Below are 14,562 nucleotides of genomic sequence, written 5' to 3'. Positions count from 1 at the left end.
TCAGAATTTTTCATGGTGGAGCCCGGCTTTTTGTGTAGTTCGAAACTGAACTTCTCAGATTCACTTAAACTTTACAGGGAACGTAGGCGACGTTGCTCTTTTGTGAAATCGTTTAGAGAGACCTACCCATACTCGTTTTATGGCGTATTTGAACAACTAAATTTGTTAGAAAATTGTGATGAAAGTAACAAACCCAAGATGTAGACCGAACTTTCTGCCGTATAAACTTGTTTGAGTGTAAATATACTTTCGTTATATCAATGAAAATTTTTCATTGATATAACGAAACATTTTGCACATTAATAAAATGAAAATATTCGTTAACAGTACGAAAAGTTACGTTGATTAACAGAAAATTCGTTATAATAACGAAAAATTTCCTTGTATTACCGAATTTGTTTCATTGGCTAAAAGTCAGCCACGACACATTTCGAAACTTTTTCTATCAGTGTATAGAGCTATTCCCAGTCATTGTACCCTGCGCCACAATGTGGAACAGGGTATTATAAGTTAGTGCATATGTTTGCAACACCGTCTTTGGCAATAATGCTCAGCGTGGGTCCCAGAGTTGATCTATCCATGTCCGTCTTTCTGTGAACAAAGTTTTGTAATCAAAGTCTAGGTCGCAGCTTGTAGTCCAATCGACTTCAAATTTGGTACAAGCATGTATTTTGGCTCAGAATATAACCCTATTGATTTAGGTTGAAATCGGTTCAGATTTAGATATAGCTATATCTTTTGCCCTATATACACTTATATGATCACCGAGGCCAAAGTTTTACTCCGAGTTACTCCGAAATTTTGCACAGATACTAGAATTGCCATTCTAACAGTGCATGTGAAGTTTGATTGAAATCGGTTCAGATTTAGATATAGCTCCCATATATAGCTTTCGCCCTATTTACACTCATTTGGCCCCAGAGGCCAAAGTTTTACTCCGAGTTACTCCGAATTTTTGCACAGGGAATAAAATTTAATATTCTAGCCATCAGGGCTGTGGAGTCGAGCCAATTTTGCTCGACTCCGACTCCAGCATTTTTCATCAGCTCGACTCCGACTCCGGAGTCGACTTCGGGTAATATAACTAAATCTCATTTTAATACCACTAATTTGTGGTTCTATTGTGGGGGTACCGTAAGTGGATCGATATAAAGTATCGTATTTATTTATGTGCGCAAAAAAGGTCTTAATTTCACATTAGATGCCAATTGAACTCTATATTTCAAATTTAGGGCAATGTTTAATAAATAAAATAATGATATAAATACCCATCATAATATGCGAAGATACCAACAGTATATGTATTTGAGGGCCAAAATTATTGATACTATCTCAAATCCTTTAAATTTGTTGCGAGCTATATAAAGGTTTATATTCCCATATGCATGAATTTGAATCTGAATCGATTTAGACAAAATTGTATATACTTCTACAAAATCTATGTACTTAAATTTTAAATCTAACGTTATGGGACGTAACACAATTTTAACAAAAAATAAAAATGCAAGGGAAATCTAAAGACGGGCGGGCTCTGCACAACTTTGTATTTAGATCTACATTTTGATAAAATCTCTTCTACAAAATCTCGGGCAATATTTGGGAAATATTTGTAATTGTTTAGACAATTTCGCAAAAATGCATTTATGATCCATTCATTGAAAAATTTGAAAATTTGAGTTTTCGACTTAGCATTCAGTATCAGTGAGCATACAATTTTGGACAAATTTTTGTCTAGTAAATAAAATTTTGCAAAATTTTATATAGAAACAAAATTTTGACAAAATTTTCTATAGAAATAAAATTTTGGCAAAATTTTTTTATAGAAATCAAATTTTGACAAAATTTTCTATAGAAATAAAATTTCGACCAAATATATAGAAATAAAATTTTGAATAAAATTTTTATAGAAATAAAATTTGGCGAAATTGTTTATAGAAATTAAAGTTTGAAAAAATTATCAATAGAAATACAATTTAAAAAAAAATTGTGTAGCAAACAAAATTTTGCAAAATTTTGTATAGAAATAAAATTTTGCAAAATATTCTATAGAAACAAAATTTTGACTAAATTTTCTATAAAAATAACATTTTGACTAAATTTTATATAGAAAAAAAAATTTTCTATGGTAATAAAATTTTGAATACATTTTTTATAGCAGTGAGTATCAGTGAGCATCAGTAAGAAAAAAAAAATTTGAGAAAATTTGCTATAGAAATAAAATTTGACAATTTTTTCTTATAGAAATAAAATTTTGAAAAAATTATCAATAAAAATACAATTTTAGAAAAAATTTTGATCAAATTTTCTAATAAAAAAATCTATAACTATAACATTTTGGCAAAATTTTCTACAGAAATAAAATTTTTACTTAAATTTTTATAGAAATAAAATTATCAATAGAAATAAAATTTTGAAAAAATTTTTGTGTAACAAACAAAATTTTGCGAAATTTTCTATAGAAATAAAATTTTGCAAAATATTCTATAGAAACAAAATTTTGACTCAATTTTCTATAGAAATAAAATTTTGACTAAATTTTCTATAGAAAAAATATTTCTATAGTAATAAAATTTTGAATAAATTTTTTATAGAAATAAAATTTTGACAAAACTTTTTATAGAAATAACATTTTGACAACATTTTCTATAAAAATAACTTTGAAAAAATTTTCTGTCAATATTCCACATATGTATATGGCCTTAAAATATGTATATGGCCTAAAAAAAATAATTTCGATTGTTCGAAATATTTCAAATAAATTGATATGGGCATTAAAATGGATCGATCCTTCCCATCTGCTAGTCTAAGATTTTAAGAAACATAAAAAGATAGCCGTAATTGGAAGTTGATTTTCATTTACAATGATGCTGTACATTGATCGAATGAATAACGCAATGGAAACTAATTTGCGTAAAAACTTGCTTAGTGAGGTGTGAGGTGTTTTAAAAAATTTGGTTTAGCCGGAGTCGAGCAAAATTTTTACGTCTCCGACTCCGGATCAATTTTGGTTGAAATCGGTTCAGATTTAGATATAGCTCCCATATATAGCATTCGCTCGATTTACACTCATATGGTCTCAGAGGCCAAAATTTCACTGCGAATTACTTGAGAGGATAGATATGCATGGCAATTTTGGTTGGTTCAGATTTAGATATAGGTCCCATATATGTACATATATCCTTCAAAGTTGTAATCCGATTTTCACAAAAATTTTGCACAAAGAGTAAAATTGACATTGTAACTATGCATGCCAAATTTAGTTGAAATTTTGCATAGAGAGTAGAATTATCGTTGTAACTATGCGTGCCAAATTTGCTTGAAATCGGTTCAGATTTGGATATATCTCCCATATAAAGCTTTCGCCCGATTTACACTCATATGACCACAGAGGCCAATTTTTAACTCCGATTTATTTGAAATTTTGCACAGGAAGTAGAATTAGCATTGTAGCTATGCGTGCCAAATTTGGTTGAAATCGGTTCAGATTTAGGTATAGCTCCCATATAGTTGAAATTTTGCATAGGGAGTAGAATTCGCGTTGTTACTATGCGTGCCAAATTTGCTTGAAATCGGTTCAGATTTGGATATATCTCCCATATAAAGCTTTCGCCCGATTTACACTCATATGACCACAGAGGCCAATTTTTAACTCCGATTTAGTTGAAATTTTGCACAGGAAGTAGAATTAGCATTGTAGCTATGCGTGCCAAATTTGGTTGAAATCGGTTCAGATTTAGATATAGCTCCCATATATATGTTTTTCTGATTTCGACAAAAATGGTCAAAATATCAACATTTTCCTTGTAAAATCGCCACTGCTTAGTCGAAAAGTTGTAAAAATGACTCTAATTTTCCTAAACTTCTAATACATATATATCGAGCGATAAATCATAAATAAACTTTTTCGAAGTTTCCTTAAAATTGCTTCAGATTTAAACGTTTCCCATATTTATACCCTTCACCACTACTGTGGTACAGGGTATAATAAGTTTGTGCATTTGTATGTAACGCCAAGAAGGAGTAATCATAGACCAACCTTTTAGTATACGGATCGGCTTAGAATTAAATTCTGAGTCGATTTAGCGATGTCCGTCTGTCTGTCTGTCCGTCTGTCTGTCTGTCTGTTGATGTATTTTTGTGTGCAAAGTACAGCTCGCAGTTTTAGTCCGATTGTCCTACAATTTGGTATAGGGCCCTGTTTCGGCTCAAAGACGATCCCTATTGATTTTGGAAAAAATCGGTTCAGATTTAGATATAGCTGCCATATATATTTTTCACCGATCTGGTCATAATTGGCGTGTATATCAACCGATCTTCCTCAAATTCCGTACATCCGAATATTTTATGAGTCTCGAAAAACTTGCAAAATATCAGCAACATCGGTTCAGATTTAGATATAGCTCCCATATATAGCTTTCGCCCGATTTACACTCATTTGCCCACAGAGGCCAATTTTTTGCTCCGATTTAGTTGAAATTTTACATAGGGAGTAGAATTAGCGTTGTTACTATGCGTGCCAAATTTGCTTGAAATCGGTTCAGATTTGGATATATCTCCCATATAAAGCTTTCGCCCGATTTACACTCATATGACCACAGAGGCCAATTTTTAACTCCGATTTAGTTGAAATTTCGCACAGGGAGTAGAATTAGCATTGTAGCTACGCGTGCCAAATTTGGTTGAAATCGGTTCAGATTTAGATATAGCTCCCATATATATGTTTTTCTGATTTCGACAAAAATGGTCAAAATACCAACATTTTCCTTATAAAATCGCTACTGCTTAGTCGAAAAGTTGTAAAAATGACTCTAATTTTCTTAAACTTCTAATACATATATATCGAGCGATAAATCATAAATAAACTTTTTCGAAGTTTCCTTAAAATTGCTTCAGATTTAAACGTTTCCCATATTTTTTTTACTAACATTGTGTTCCACCCTAGTGCATTATCCGACTTAAATTTTGAGTCTATAGATTTTGTAGAAGTCGAGTGATATTTAAATGTATGTATTTGGGACAAACCTTTATATATAGCCCCCAACACATTTGACGGATGTGATATGGTATCGAAAATTTAGATCTACAAAGTGGTGCAGGGTATAATATAGTCGGCCCCGCCCGACTTTAGACTTTCCTTACTTGTTTTTATATATGTAGCAATCAATAAATTTTTAAGGATTTTTAGATGGTATCGAAAATGTAGATCTACAAAGTGGTGCAGTGTATATTATAGTCGGTCCCGCCCAACTTTAGACTTTCCTTAATTGTTTTATTATATTCATTCATTCCCCATGAAAAAAATCCGTTTTTTCATATTTCATACATTTATTTATCCACTAGACTCAAAGATCTTCAATTGAGAGTCGTTTGAGTAGCAACTTTCAAACGATTTAATCTCAATGGTCTTATTTTCAACTTGAATGTATGTGGCTTCTCGTCAAGTGAACACAACTTTTCCTTGTTTTCTAGATTGTTTTTTTTTTTTTTTTTAAGAAAAATACAGAAAAAGAACATACAATCTTGTGAAAACATTCGCTTAAGCATTATTTATGTATAGGAATTTTCTAGTAGTCCAAACTCGAATTCTATTAAATTTTATTTTATTTTTTATAACCATCTACGTGCACTTCACTTGTATGGTATACTCGTCGCAATATCGGATGAATTCTTGCATATTTTAAGTATTCTCTTGTTGGGTTATTTTTTTTTTTTTTTTGTAGAAAAATTGTTCAGTTTTTTCACTTTTTTTTGGATACCATACTACAGCTCAAAGGATAAAAGTGCTAGGTTTGTGTACAAAAACTGAATGTGAATGAATGCTAAAGGATGTAGTTAAGAGAAAAAAAGTCCACAAAAAAAACAGAAAAACTTCAAAATAAAGCTACAACGAAAAGAGGAGTTTACAAACCTATTGAATATTTAAAATGCTTTGAAAATTAGAACGTTGAATACCATTGAGCTTTGGTTTAAGTTGAACGCTCTCATATGTGAAGTGAAAAGGTGTTTATGTGGAATAGGATTATATGCAAATGTTTATTTATAATAAGACACATTACCATCAAAAAAAAAAATGAAGCCCAAGTCGTCATCAATTTAAATATAATAATTTAATTTAGGTTAATTTTATTTAACCTAGACTAAATAAATTTAATTTAATTTTGAATTTTAATTGTATCCATAAATTTATTTGTAAATCCTTTATTATTAGTTAAATAAAATGTTTATATAATTTAATTGTAGGTCATATATTGATTGATTGTTTTATTTATGACATGTACAACAAGAATATTAGATTCTTATAATTACAGTTACATGTTACAATTATCCATTTAATATAAAAATAATAACATTATAATACCTAAGAATAAAAGTTTTGGTAAATTAACATTTGATATTGTGAATCCATGAAGAAAAAATTTAACATATGTATATAAAAATGGAAAAGAAAAAAAAATTGAAAGAAATTATATAAAATAAGTAGTAGTTAAATTAAAACAAAAAAAATATATACGATTCAAATTGAATTGTTATAAAAATTACACTATTGTGAATAAAAATTGAAAGGTGTAAGGGGTGTAATGGGGTAAAAAAAGTAAACCAATAAAAAGTGAACAAATATGAAAAAATGAGAAATTATTAATCAAAAATGAAATAAAAGAAAAATAAATAAATGTAGCATTCAATAGAAATTTATCCTCTGCTATAAGCGAAAATAATCAAATAATATCTTTTTAAATTGCAAAATGTCACTTGTTGTCTGAATATTATGTGGAAGTGTATTCCAGAGACGTATGGATGATATGAAAAATTGCCAATCAGAGACCAATGTACGATGCACCAGTGGTATAAGTCTTTTTCCTCTGTTAGAATGAGCAAATCTAAGTCTATCGAATAGGTATGCCGGAACTTCCGAGTGTATTATCTTGTGTAGAAATAAAAGGCCCCTAATTGACATTAGTTCATCAAGCGAAACTCCATATATAGTGCGAGAGAATTGTGTGACAGAGTCGCGTCGTAGACATAACGAGTAACGTTATTAAAAAATACATTCAATCTGCGCCTACTAACCGAATCGCAGCTTGCAAAATTTCAACGCCATATAAAATTCCCGATATTTCGAATGGGTATCTTTGATAGTCTAAAGGCATTTTTACATTCGAAAAACAATTTTTTTTATTTTTCGATTTATTCAGGAAACCTCGTCAACCAGGGATTGAAAATACATTTTTTTAAGAAAGTACGAAAAATGTATTTTTTTTAAGCGAAACAGTACTTTCCACTAAATTTCAACAAAATTTCCATCGAAAAATATTCTCAAGAGCAAGAGCAGACTGAAGTTTAAAGAAAATTGTTTGTCAACTATTCAATTTTAAATATTTTTTGTTTTAGCGGATATGACATATTACAAAGACTACCGTTTGTCACAGTTGGTAGAATTCATGTTACTTATAAATTTTCTGTAGATAAAAAAAACTGTACAAAATTTTCTAAAAATATACAATTTTGACAAAATTTTATACAGATATAAACTGTTGACAAATTTTGACAAAATTTTCAATAGAAACAAAATTTTGACACAATTTTCCATAGAAATAAAATTTTGACAAAATTTTCATCAGAAATAAAATTTTGACAAAATTTTCTATAGAAATAAAATTTTGACAAAATTTTCTATAGAAAAAAAATTCTAACAAAATATTTTATGGAAATAAAATTTTGACAAAATTTTCTATAGAAATAAAATATTGAAAAAATTTTCTATAGAAATAAAATTTTAAGCAAATATTTTATAGAAATAAAATTTTGACAAAATTTTATATAGAAATAAAATTTTATATAGAAATAAAATTTTGACCAAATAAAATTTTGACAAAATTTTCTATAGAAATAAAATTTTGACAAAATTTTCTATAGAAATAAAATTTTGACAAAATTTTCTATAGAAATAACATTTTGATAAAATTTTCTATAGAAATAAAATTTTGACAAAATTTTCTATAGAAATAAAATTTTGACAAAATTTTCTATAGAAAAAAAATTTTTGACAAAATTTTCTATAGAAATAAAATTTTAACAAAATTTTTTATAGAAATAAAATTTTGACAAAATGTTCTACAGAAATAAAATATTGACAAAATTTTCTATAGAAATAACATTTTGACAAAATTTTCTATAGAAATAAAATTTTGACACAATTTTCCATAGAAATAAAATTTTGACAAAATTTTCTATACAAATAAAATTTTGACAAAATTTTCTATAGAAATAAAATTTTGACAACATTTTCTATAGAAATAAAATTCTGGCCAAATATTTTATAGAAATAAAATTTTGACAAAATTTTATATAGAAATAAAATTTTAACCAAATAAACTTTTGACAAAATTTTCTATAGAAATACAATTTTGACAAAATTTTCCATAGAAATAAAATTTTCTATAGAAACAAAATTTCCTATAGAAATAACATTTTAACAAAATTTTCTATAGAAATAAAATTTTGACACCATTTTTCATAGAAATAAAATTTGACAAAATTTTCTATAGAAATAAAATTTTGACAAAATTTCCTATAGAAATAAAATTTTGACAAAATTTTCATCAGAAATAAAATTTTGACAAAATTTTCTATAGAAATAAAATTCTAACCAAATATTTTATAGAAATAAAATTTTGACAAAATTTTCTATAGAAATAAAATATTGACAAAATTTTCTATAGAAATAACATTTTGACAAAATTTTCTATAGAAATAAAATTTTGACACAATTTTCCATAGAAATAAAATTTTGACAAAATTTTCTATACAAATAAAATTTTGACAAATTTTTCTATAGAAATAAAATTTTGACAACATTTTCTATAGAAATAAAATTCTGACCAAATATTTTATAGAAATAAAATTTTGACAAAATTTTATATAGAAATAAAATTTTAACCAAATAAACTTTTGACAAAATTTTCTATAGAAATACAATTTTGACAAAATTTTCTATAGAAATAAAATTTTCTATAGAAATAACATTTTAACAAAATTTTCTATAGAAATAAAATTTTGACAAAATTTTCTATAGAAATAAAACTTTAAGAATTATTTTTCATAGTTTCGGCTATAGGTCGATTAAAAATCATAAGATTAATGGTTTTTCTTTCATTTAGACAAAATTAAACTTTTGACTTTCTATAGAAATAAAATTTTGACAAAATTTTCTAAAGAAATAAAATTTTGACAAAATTTTCTATAGAAATAAAAATAAATTTGACAAAATTTTCTACAGAAATAAAATTTTGAAAAAATTTTCTATCGAAACAAAATGTTGACAAAATTTTCTATAGAAATAACATTTTGACAAAATTTTCTATAGAAATAAAATTTTGATAAAATTTTTATCAGAAATAAAACTTTGACAAAATTTTCTATAGAAATAAAATTAAGACAAATTTTTTTATAGAAATAAAATTTCTAAGAATTATTTTCATAGTTTCGGCTATAGGTCGATTAACAAGGTTAATATTTTTTCTTTCATTTTGACAAAATTTTCTTCAAAATTTTAACTTGTTTTTTGTTTTAGCGAATATGACAGATTACAAAGACTACAGTAGTATTGTAATAACGTTAGCCACAGTTGGTAGAACTCATGTTGCTTCATAAATTGTAGATAAATAAAAAAATAGGACGATCTTTTCTATAGAAATGAAATTTTGACAAAATTTTCTACAGAAATAAAATTTTTAAAAAATCATCTATAGAAATAAAATTTTGAAAAAATCATCTATTGAAATAAACTTTTGACAAATACATATAAAAATATATATGTTATATAGAAATAAAGCTTTGACAAAAATTTCCATACAAATAACACTTTAACAAAATTTTTTATAGAAATAAAATTTATATCAGAAATAAAACTTTGACAAAATTTTCTACAGAAATAAACTGTTGACAAATTAAAAAAAAATATGGAAATAAAATTTTGACAAAATTTTCTATAGAAATAAAATTATGGGAGATGTTTGTACGAATTTATTTCGGCATAAGCCGGCTATCAATGTAAACCCTTTTTTCGGAAGGTTCAATTGTGGTTTATTGTTGGGTTTAATGAACTGCCTGGATTTATTTTAATAATTGGTTGATAGTTTTGCTGCAAGTAGAGCATTCTGATGAGGAATGTGGTAATTCCGAAACGTGCGTCCATCCAACCATCTTGCAGTCTATAGGGCTTTGCCCAAATAAATTTGACAAACATTCTTTCCCTCTGTTGGTTAAGCAACACTTGTAGTTTAGTCAACGCAATGGGTTTAAGCTGAAATCAAAAAAAAAAAAAATAACAATGATTAAATAACAAAAACCAACAATCACAAAACGAATGAAAACAATTTTCTATAGAAATAAAATTTTCTATAGAAATAACATTTTGACAAAATTTTCTATAGAAATAAAATTTTGACAAAATTTTCCATAGAAATAAATTTTTGACAAAATTTTCTATAGAAATAAAATTTTGGCAAAATTTTCTATAGAAATAAAATTTTAAGAATTATTTTTCATAGTTTCGGCTATAGGTCGATTAAAAATTATAAGATTGATGGTTTTTCTTTCATTTAGACAAAATTTTTTTTATAATTAAACTTTTGACTTTCTACAGAAATAAAATTTTGACAAAATTTCCTATAGAAATTAAATTTTCTATAGAAATAACATTTTGACAAAATTTTCTATAGAAATAAAATTTTGAAAAAATTTTCTATCGAAACAAAATGTTGACAAAATTTTCTAGAGAAATAAAATTTTGACACAATTTTCCATAGAAATAAAATTTTGACAAAATTTTTATCAGAAATAAAACTTTGACAACGTTTTCTATAGAAATAAAAATTAGACAAAATTTTTTATAGAAATAAAATTTTTAAGAATTATTTTCATAGTTTCGGCTGTAGGTCGATTAACAGGTTGATGTTTTTTCTTTCATTTTGACAAAATTTTCTTCGAAATTTTAACTTTTTTTTGTTTTAGCGGGTATGACAGATTACAAAGACTGCAGTAGTATTGTAATAACGTTTGCCACAGTTGGTAGAATTCATGTTGCTTCATAAATTGTAGTTAATTTAGACAAAATTTGTTATAGAACTAAAATTTTTAAGAAATATTTTTATAGTTTCGGCTATAGGTCGATTAACAAGGTTTATGTTTTTCTTTCATTTTGATAAACTTTTTTATAGAAATAAAATTTTAACAACATTTTCATCAGAAATAAAATGTTAACAACATTTTCATCAGAAATAAAATTTTGACAAAATTTTCATCAGAAATAAAATTTTGACAAAATTTTCTATAGAAATAAAATTTTGACAAAATTTTGTATAGAAATAAAATTTTGACAAAATTTTCTATAGAAATAAAATTTTAAGAATTATTTTTCATAGTTTCGGCGATAGGTCAATTAAAAATCAAAAGATTGATGGTTCTTCTTTCATTTAAACAAAATTTTTTATATAATTAAACTTTTGACGTCCTATAGAAATAAAATTTTCTATAGAAATAACATTTTGACAAAATTTTCTATAGAAATAAAATTTTGAAAAAATCATCTATTGAAATAAACTTTTGACAAAATTTTCTGTAGAAATAAAATTTTGACAAAATGTTCTATAGAAATAAAATTTTCTATAGAAATAACGTTTTGACAAAATTTTCTATAGAAATAAAAATAAATTTGACAAAATTTTCTATAGAAATAAAATTTAGACAAATTTTTTTATAGAAATAAAATTTTTAAGAATTATTTTCATAGTTTCGGCTATAGGTCGATTAACAAGGTTGATGTTTTTTCTTTCATTTTAACAAAATTTTCTATAGAAATAAAATTTTAACAACATTTTCATCAGAAATAAAATTTTGACAAAATTTTCATCAGAAATAAAATTTTGACAAAATTTTCTATAGAAATAAAATGTTGGCAAAACATTCTGAAGAAATACATTTTTGCAAATGTTTGTAGATTATTTTTGTCTCAAGTTTCGACCGTGACTGTAACGATGGTTCGCATTATTTTAGTACGCGACTAAAAAAATCTTGAAATTTTATAAAGTCGTGGTTGTGACTATGGCACGACCCGAGTAAAAATTGAGAGATCTAATTTGATACAATTAGATATGAGTATATCCGAAAAATGGTTAGATCTAATCATATCTAATTACTATGGAATTAGATCTGATCAGATCTCTATATTGGCCTAGATCTAATGTATTATATATGATTATATCTATCCCTGTATATAGTTGGATCTAATTCTATTTCATCATATGAAGGCGAATCTGCTTAGATCTAAAGTGGCCAATTTTGAGATCTAATCATATATAATTAGATCCCCCAATTTTTACACGAGGAGATTTTGTTCCGGCATGAACTTGTCTGTTTTGTCAAATTTGCAGAAGACTATTAGCAAGTAAGTTTTTTTTAATACTTTCTCAATATATTAAAATATTTTGTCAAAACTATTGTACAATAAATCTGATATCGTCTCAAAAATGTCTACTTAAAAGGTCCAGGGTTAAAAATTATTGAGAAAAGTACTATAGTACTGCATTTTCCATCGCTGTCGTCAACTCAAACAGTTTTTTATAGTACGTTTTACAGACTATTAGTTATTCCGGACGACAGTGCTCGTGTCGAACATATCCCATATATTGTGCACATTATAAGTTAAGTCCGAAGGCATAATCGATACTGCTGCATGTTTATGGGATCGATAACACATTTACCGATTATTTAGTCATCGCCGACATGTCGTATCGATCCGACACCCTGTAAGATTCTTTACAAACACCGACATTCCGTCCGGAATAACTGATAGTCTGTAAAGCGCATAACTCTCTTTTTTCTCTCTTTCTCTTTCTCACTCTCTCTCTCTCTCTATTTTGTATTTATCTTCTTTTTATTTCAAAATATAGAATAATCCTTTTAATATTTTGTTAAATATCTCAAAATTTACGGGTTAAAATTAACCCATTGTGCAGAATTCTTCCAAAAAAGCAGCAACTTTAACACGCACGCACACACTTAATATTTGAGTATAAAACGAAGTGGCTGTGATTGCATATGCAAACAATCCATTCATGCTAACTACACCAACATCCTCAAATATTGTCAGCTGCATTGCTTGCTTTCAAGGCCATAGCAATGGCAACAATGGTATTGTATTGAGAATGCATATGAGTTTTGCTACTTACAGCATAAGCTAGGAGGTAAAATATTTAGGTATGTCATACGATTTGCAACACATTAAACTATCGGATTATGGCAGAGTGAATTAAGTTTGGTAAAGAAAACCTTCAATTCAGCCATGCTGAATTAGGTAATCTTCAACTTTGCTGCACTGCATTAAGGTTTTAATAGGAAAACTTCTATTCAATCAAGCATAGTTAAGTTTTCAATAGTAAAACTTCAATTCAGCACGGCTGAATTAAGTTTTCTATTGCAAAAACAAAAATCAATTCATCAAGGCTGTATTAAGTTTTCTATAGGAAAACTTCAATTAAGCCAGGCTGAATTAAGTTTCCCACTAACAATCTTAATTCAGCAGGTCTGAATTAAATTTGTTAATAGGAATACTTCAATTCTGCTGCGCTGAACTAAGATTTCCTCAATTCAGCAAAGCAGAATTATGTTTTCCATAGTAAAATTTCAATTCAGCAGGGCCAATTAAATTTTCTATACCAAAACTTCAATTCGGCTAAGCTAAATTAAGGTTTCTATAGGAAAACTTCAATTAAGCGAATCAGAATTAAGTTTTCAATAGGAAAACTTCTATTCAGCCAAGCAGAATTAGGTTTTCATTAGTAAATCTTCAATTCAGCCGGGCTGAATTAAGTTTTCTATAGGAAAACTTCAATTGAGCAGGACTGAATTAAATTTCCTCTACAAAAACTACAATTCAATTAAGTTTGAAATAAGAAAACTTCAATTCTGTTATGCTGAATTAAAGTTTCTACAGGAAAACTTCAATTCAGCCAAGCAGAAATAAGTTTTCAGTAGTAAAACTTCAATTCAGCCAAGCAGAATTAAGTTTTCAATAGTAAAACTTCAATTCAGCCACGTTGAGTTAAGTTTTCAATAGTAAAGCTTCAACTCAAAATGTACTGAATTAAGTTTTCTATAGTACAACTTCAATTCAGCAGGGTTGCATTATGTTGTCTATAAAAAAACATCAATTCATCAGGACTGAATTAAATTTCCTGTAAAAAACTAATCAATTCACCAGCCCTGAATTAAGTTTTCTTTAAGAAAACTTCAATTCAACCAAGTAGAATTAAGTTTTAAATAGGAAAACTTCAATTCAGCAGGGCAAAATTACGTTCTATTAGGAAAACTTCAATTCAGCCAGGCTGAATTAAGTTTTTTTCTATACGAATACTTCAATTCAGCTGGGCTGAATTAATTTTCCATAGGAATTTGAACTTTTCCTATGACCGATTTTCTATAGGATAAAGTTGAATTAAGGACCTTCATTCAGTCTATAGGAAAGCTTCAATTCAGCGAGGCTAAACTACGATTTTATACGAA

Source organism: Haematobia irritans, chromosome 1, assembly GCF_050003625.1.
Source record: "Haematobia irritans isolate KBUSLIRL chromosome 1, ASM5000362v1, whole genome shotgun sequence".
Lineage (NCBI taxonomy): Eukaryota > Metazoa > Arthropoda > Insecta > Diptera > Muscidae > Haematobia > Haematobia irritans.
The sequence above is the reverse complement of the archived record's forward strand: the minus strand, read 5'-3'. Positions refer to the sequence as shown.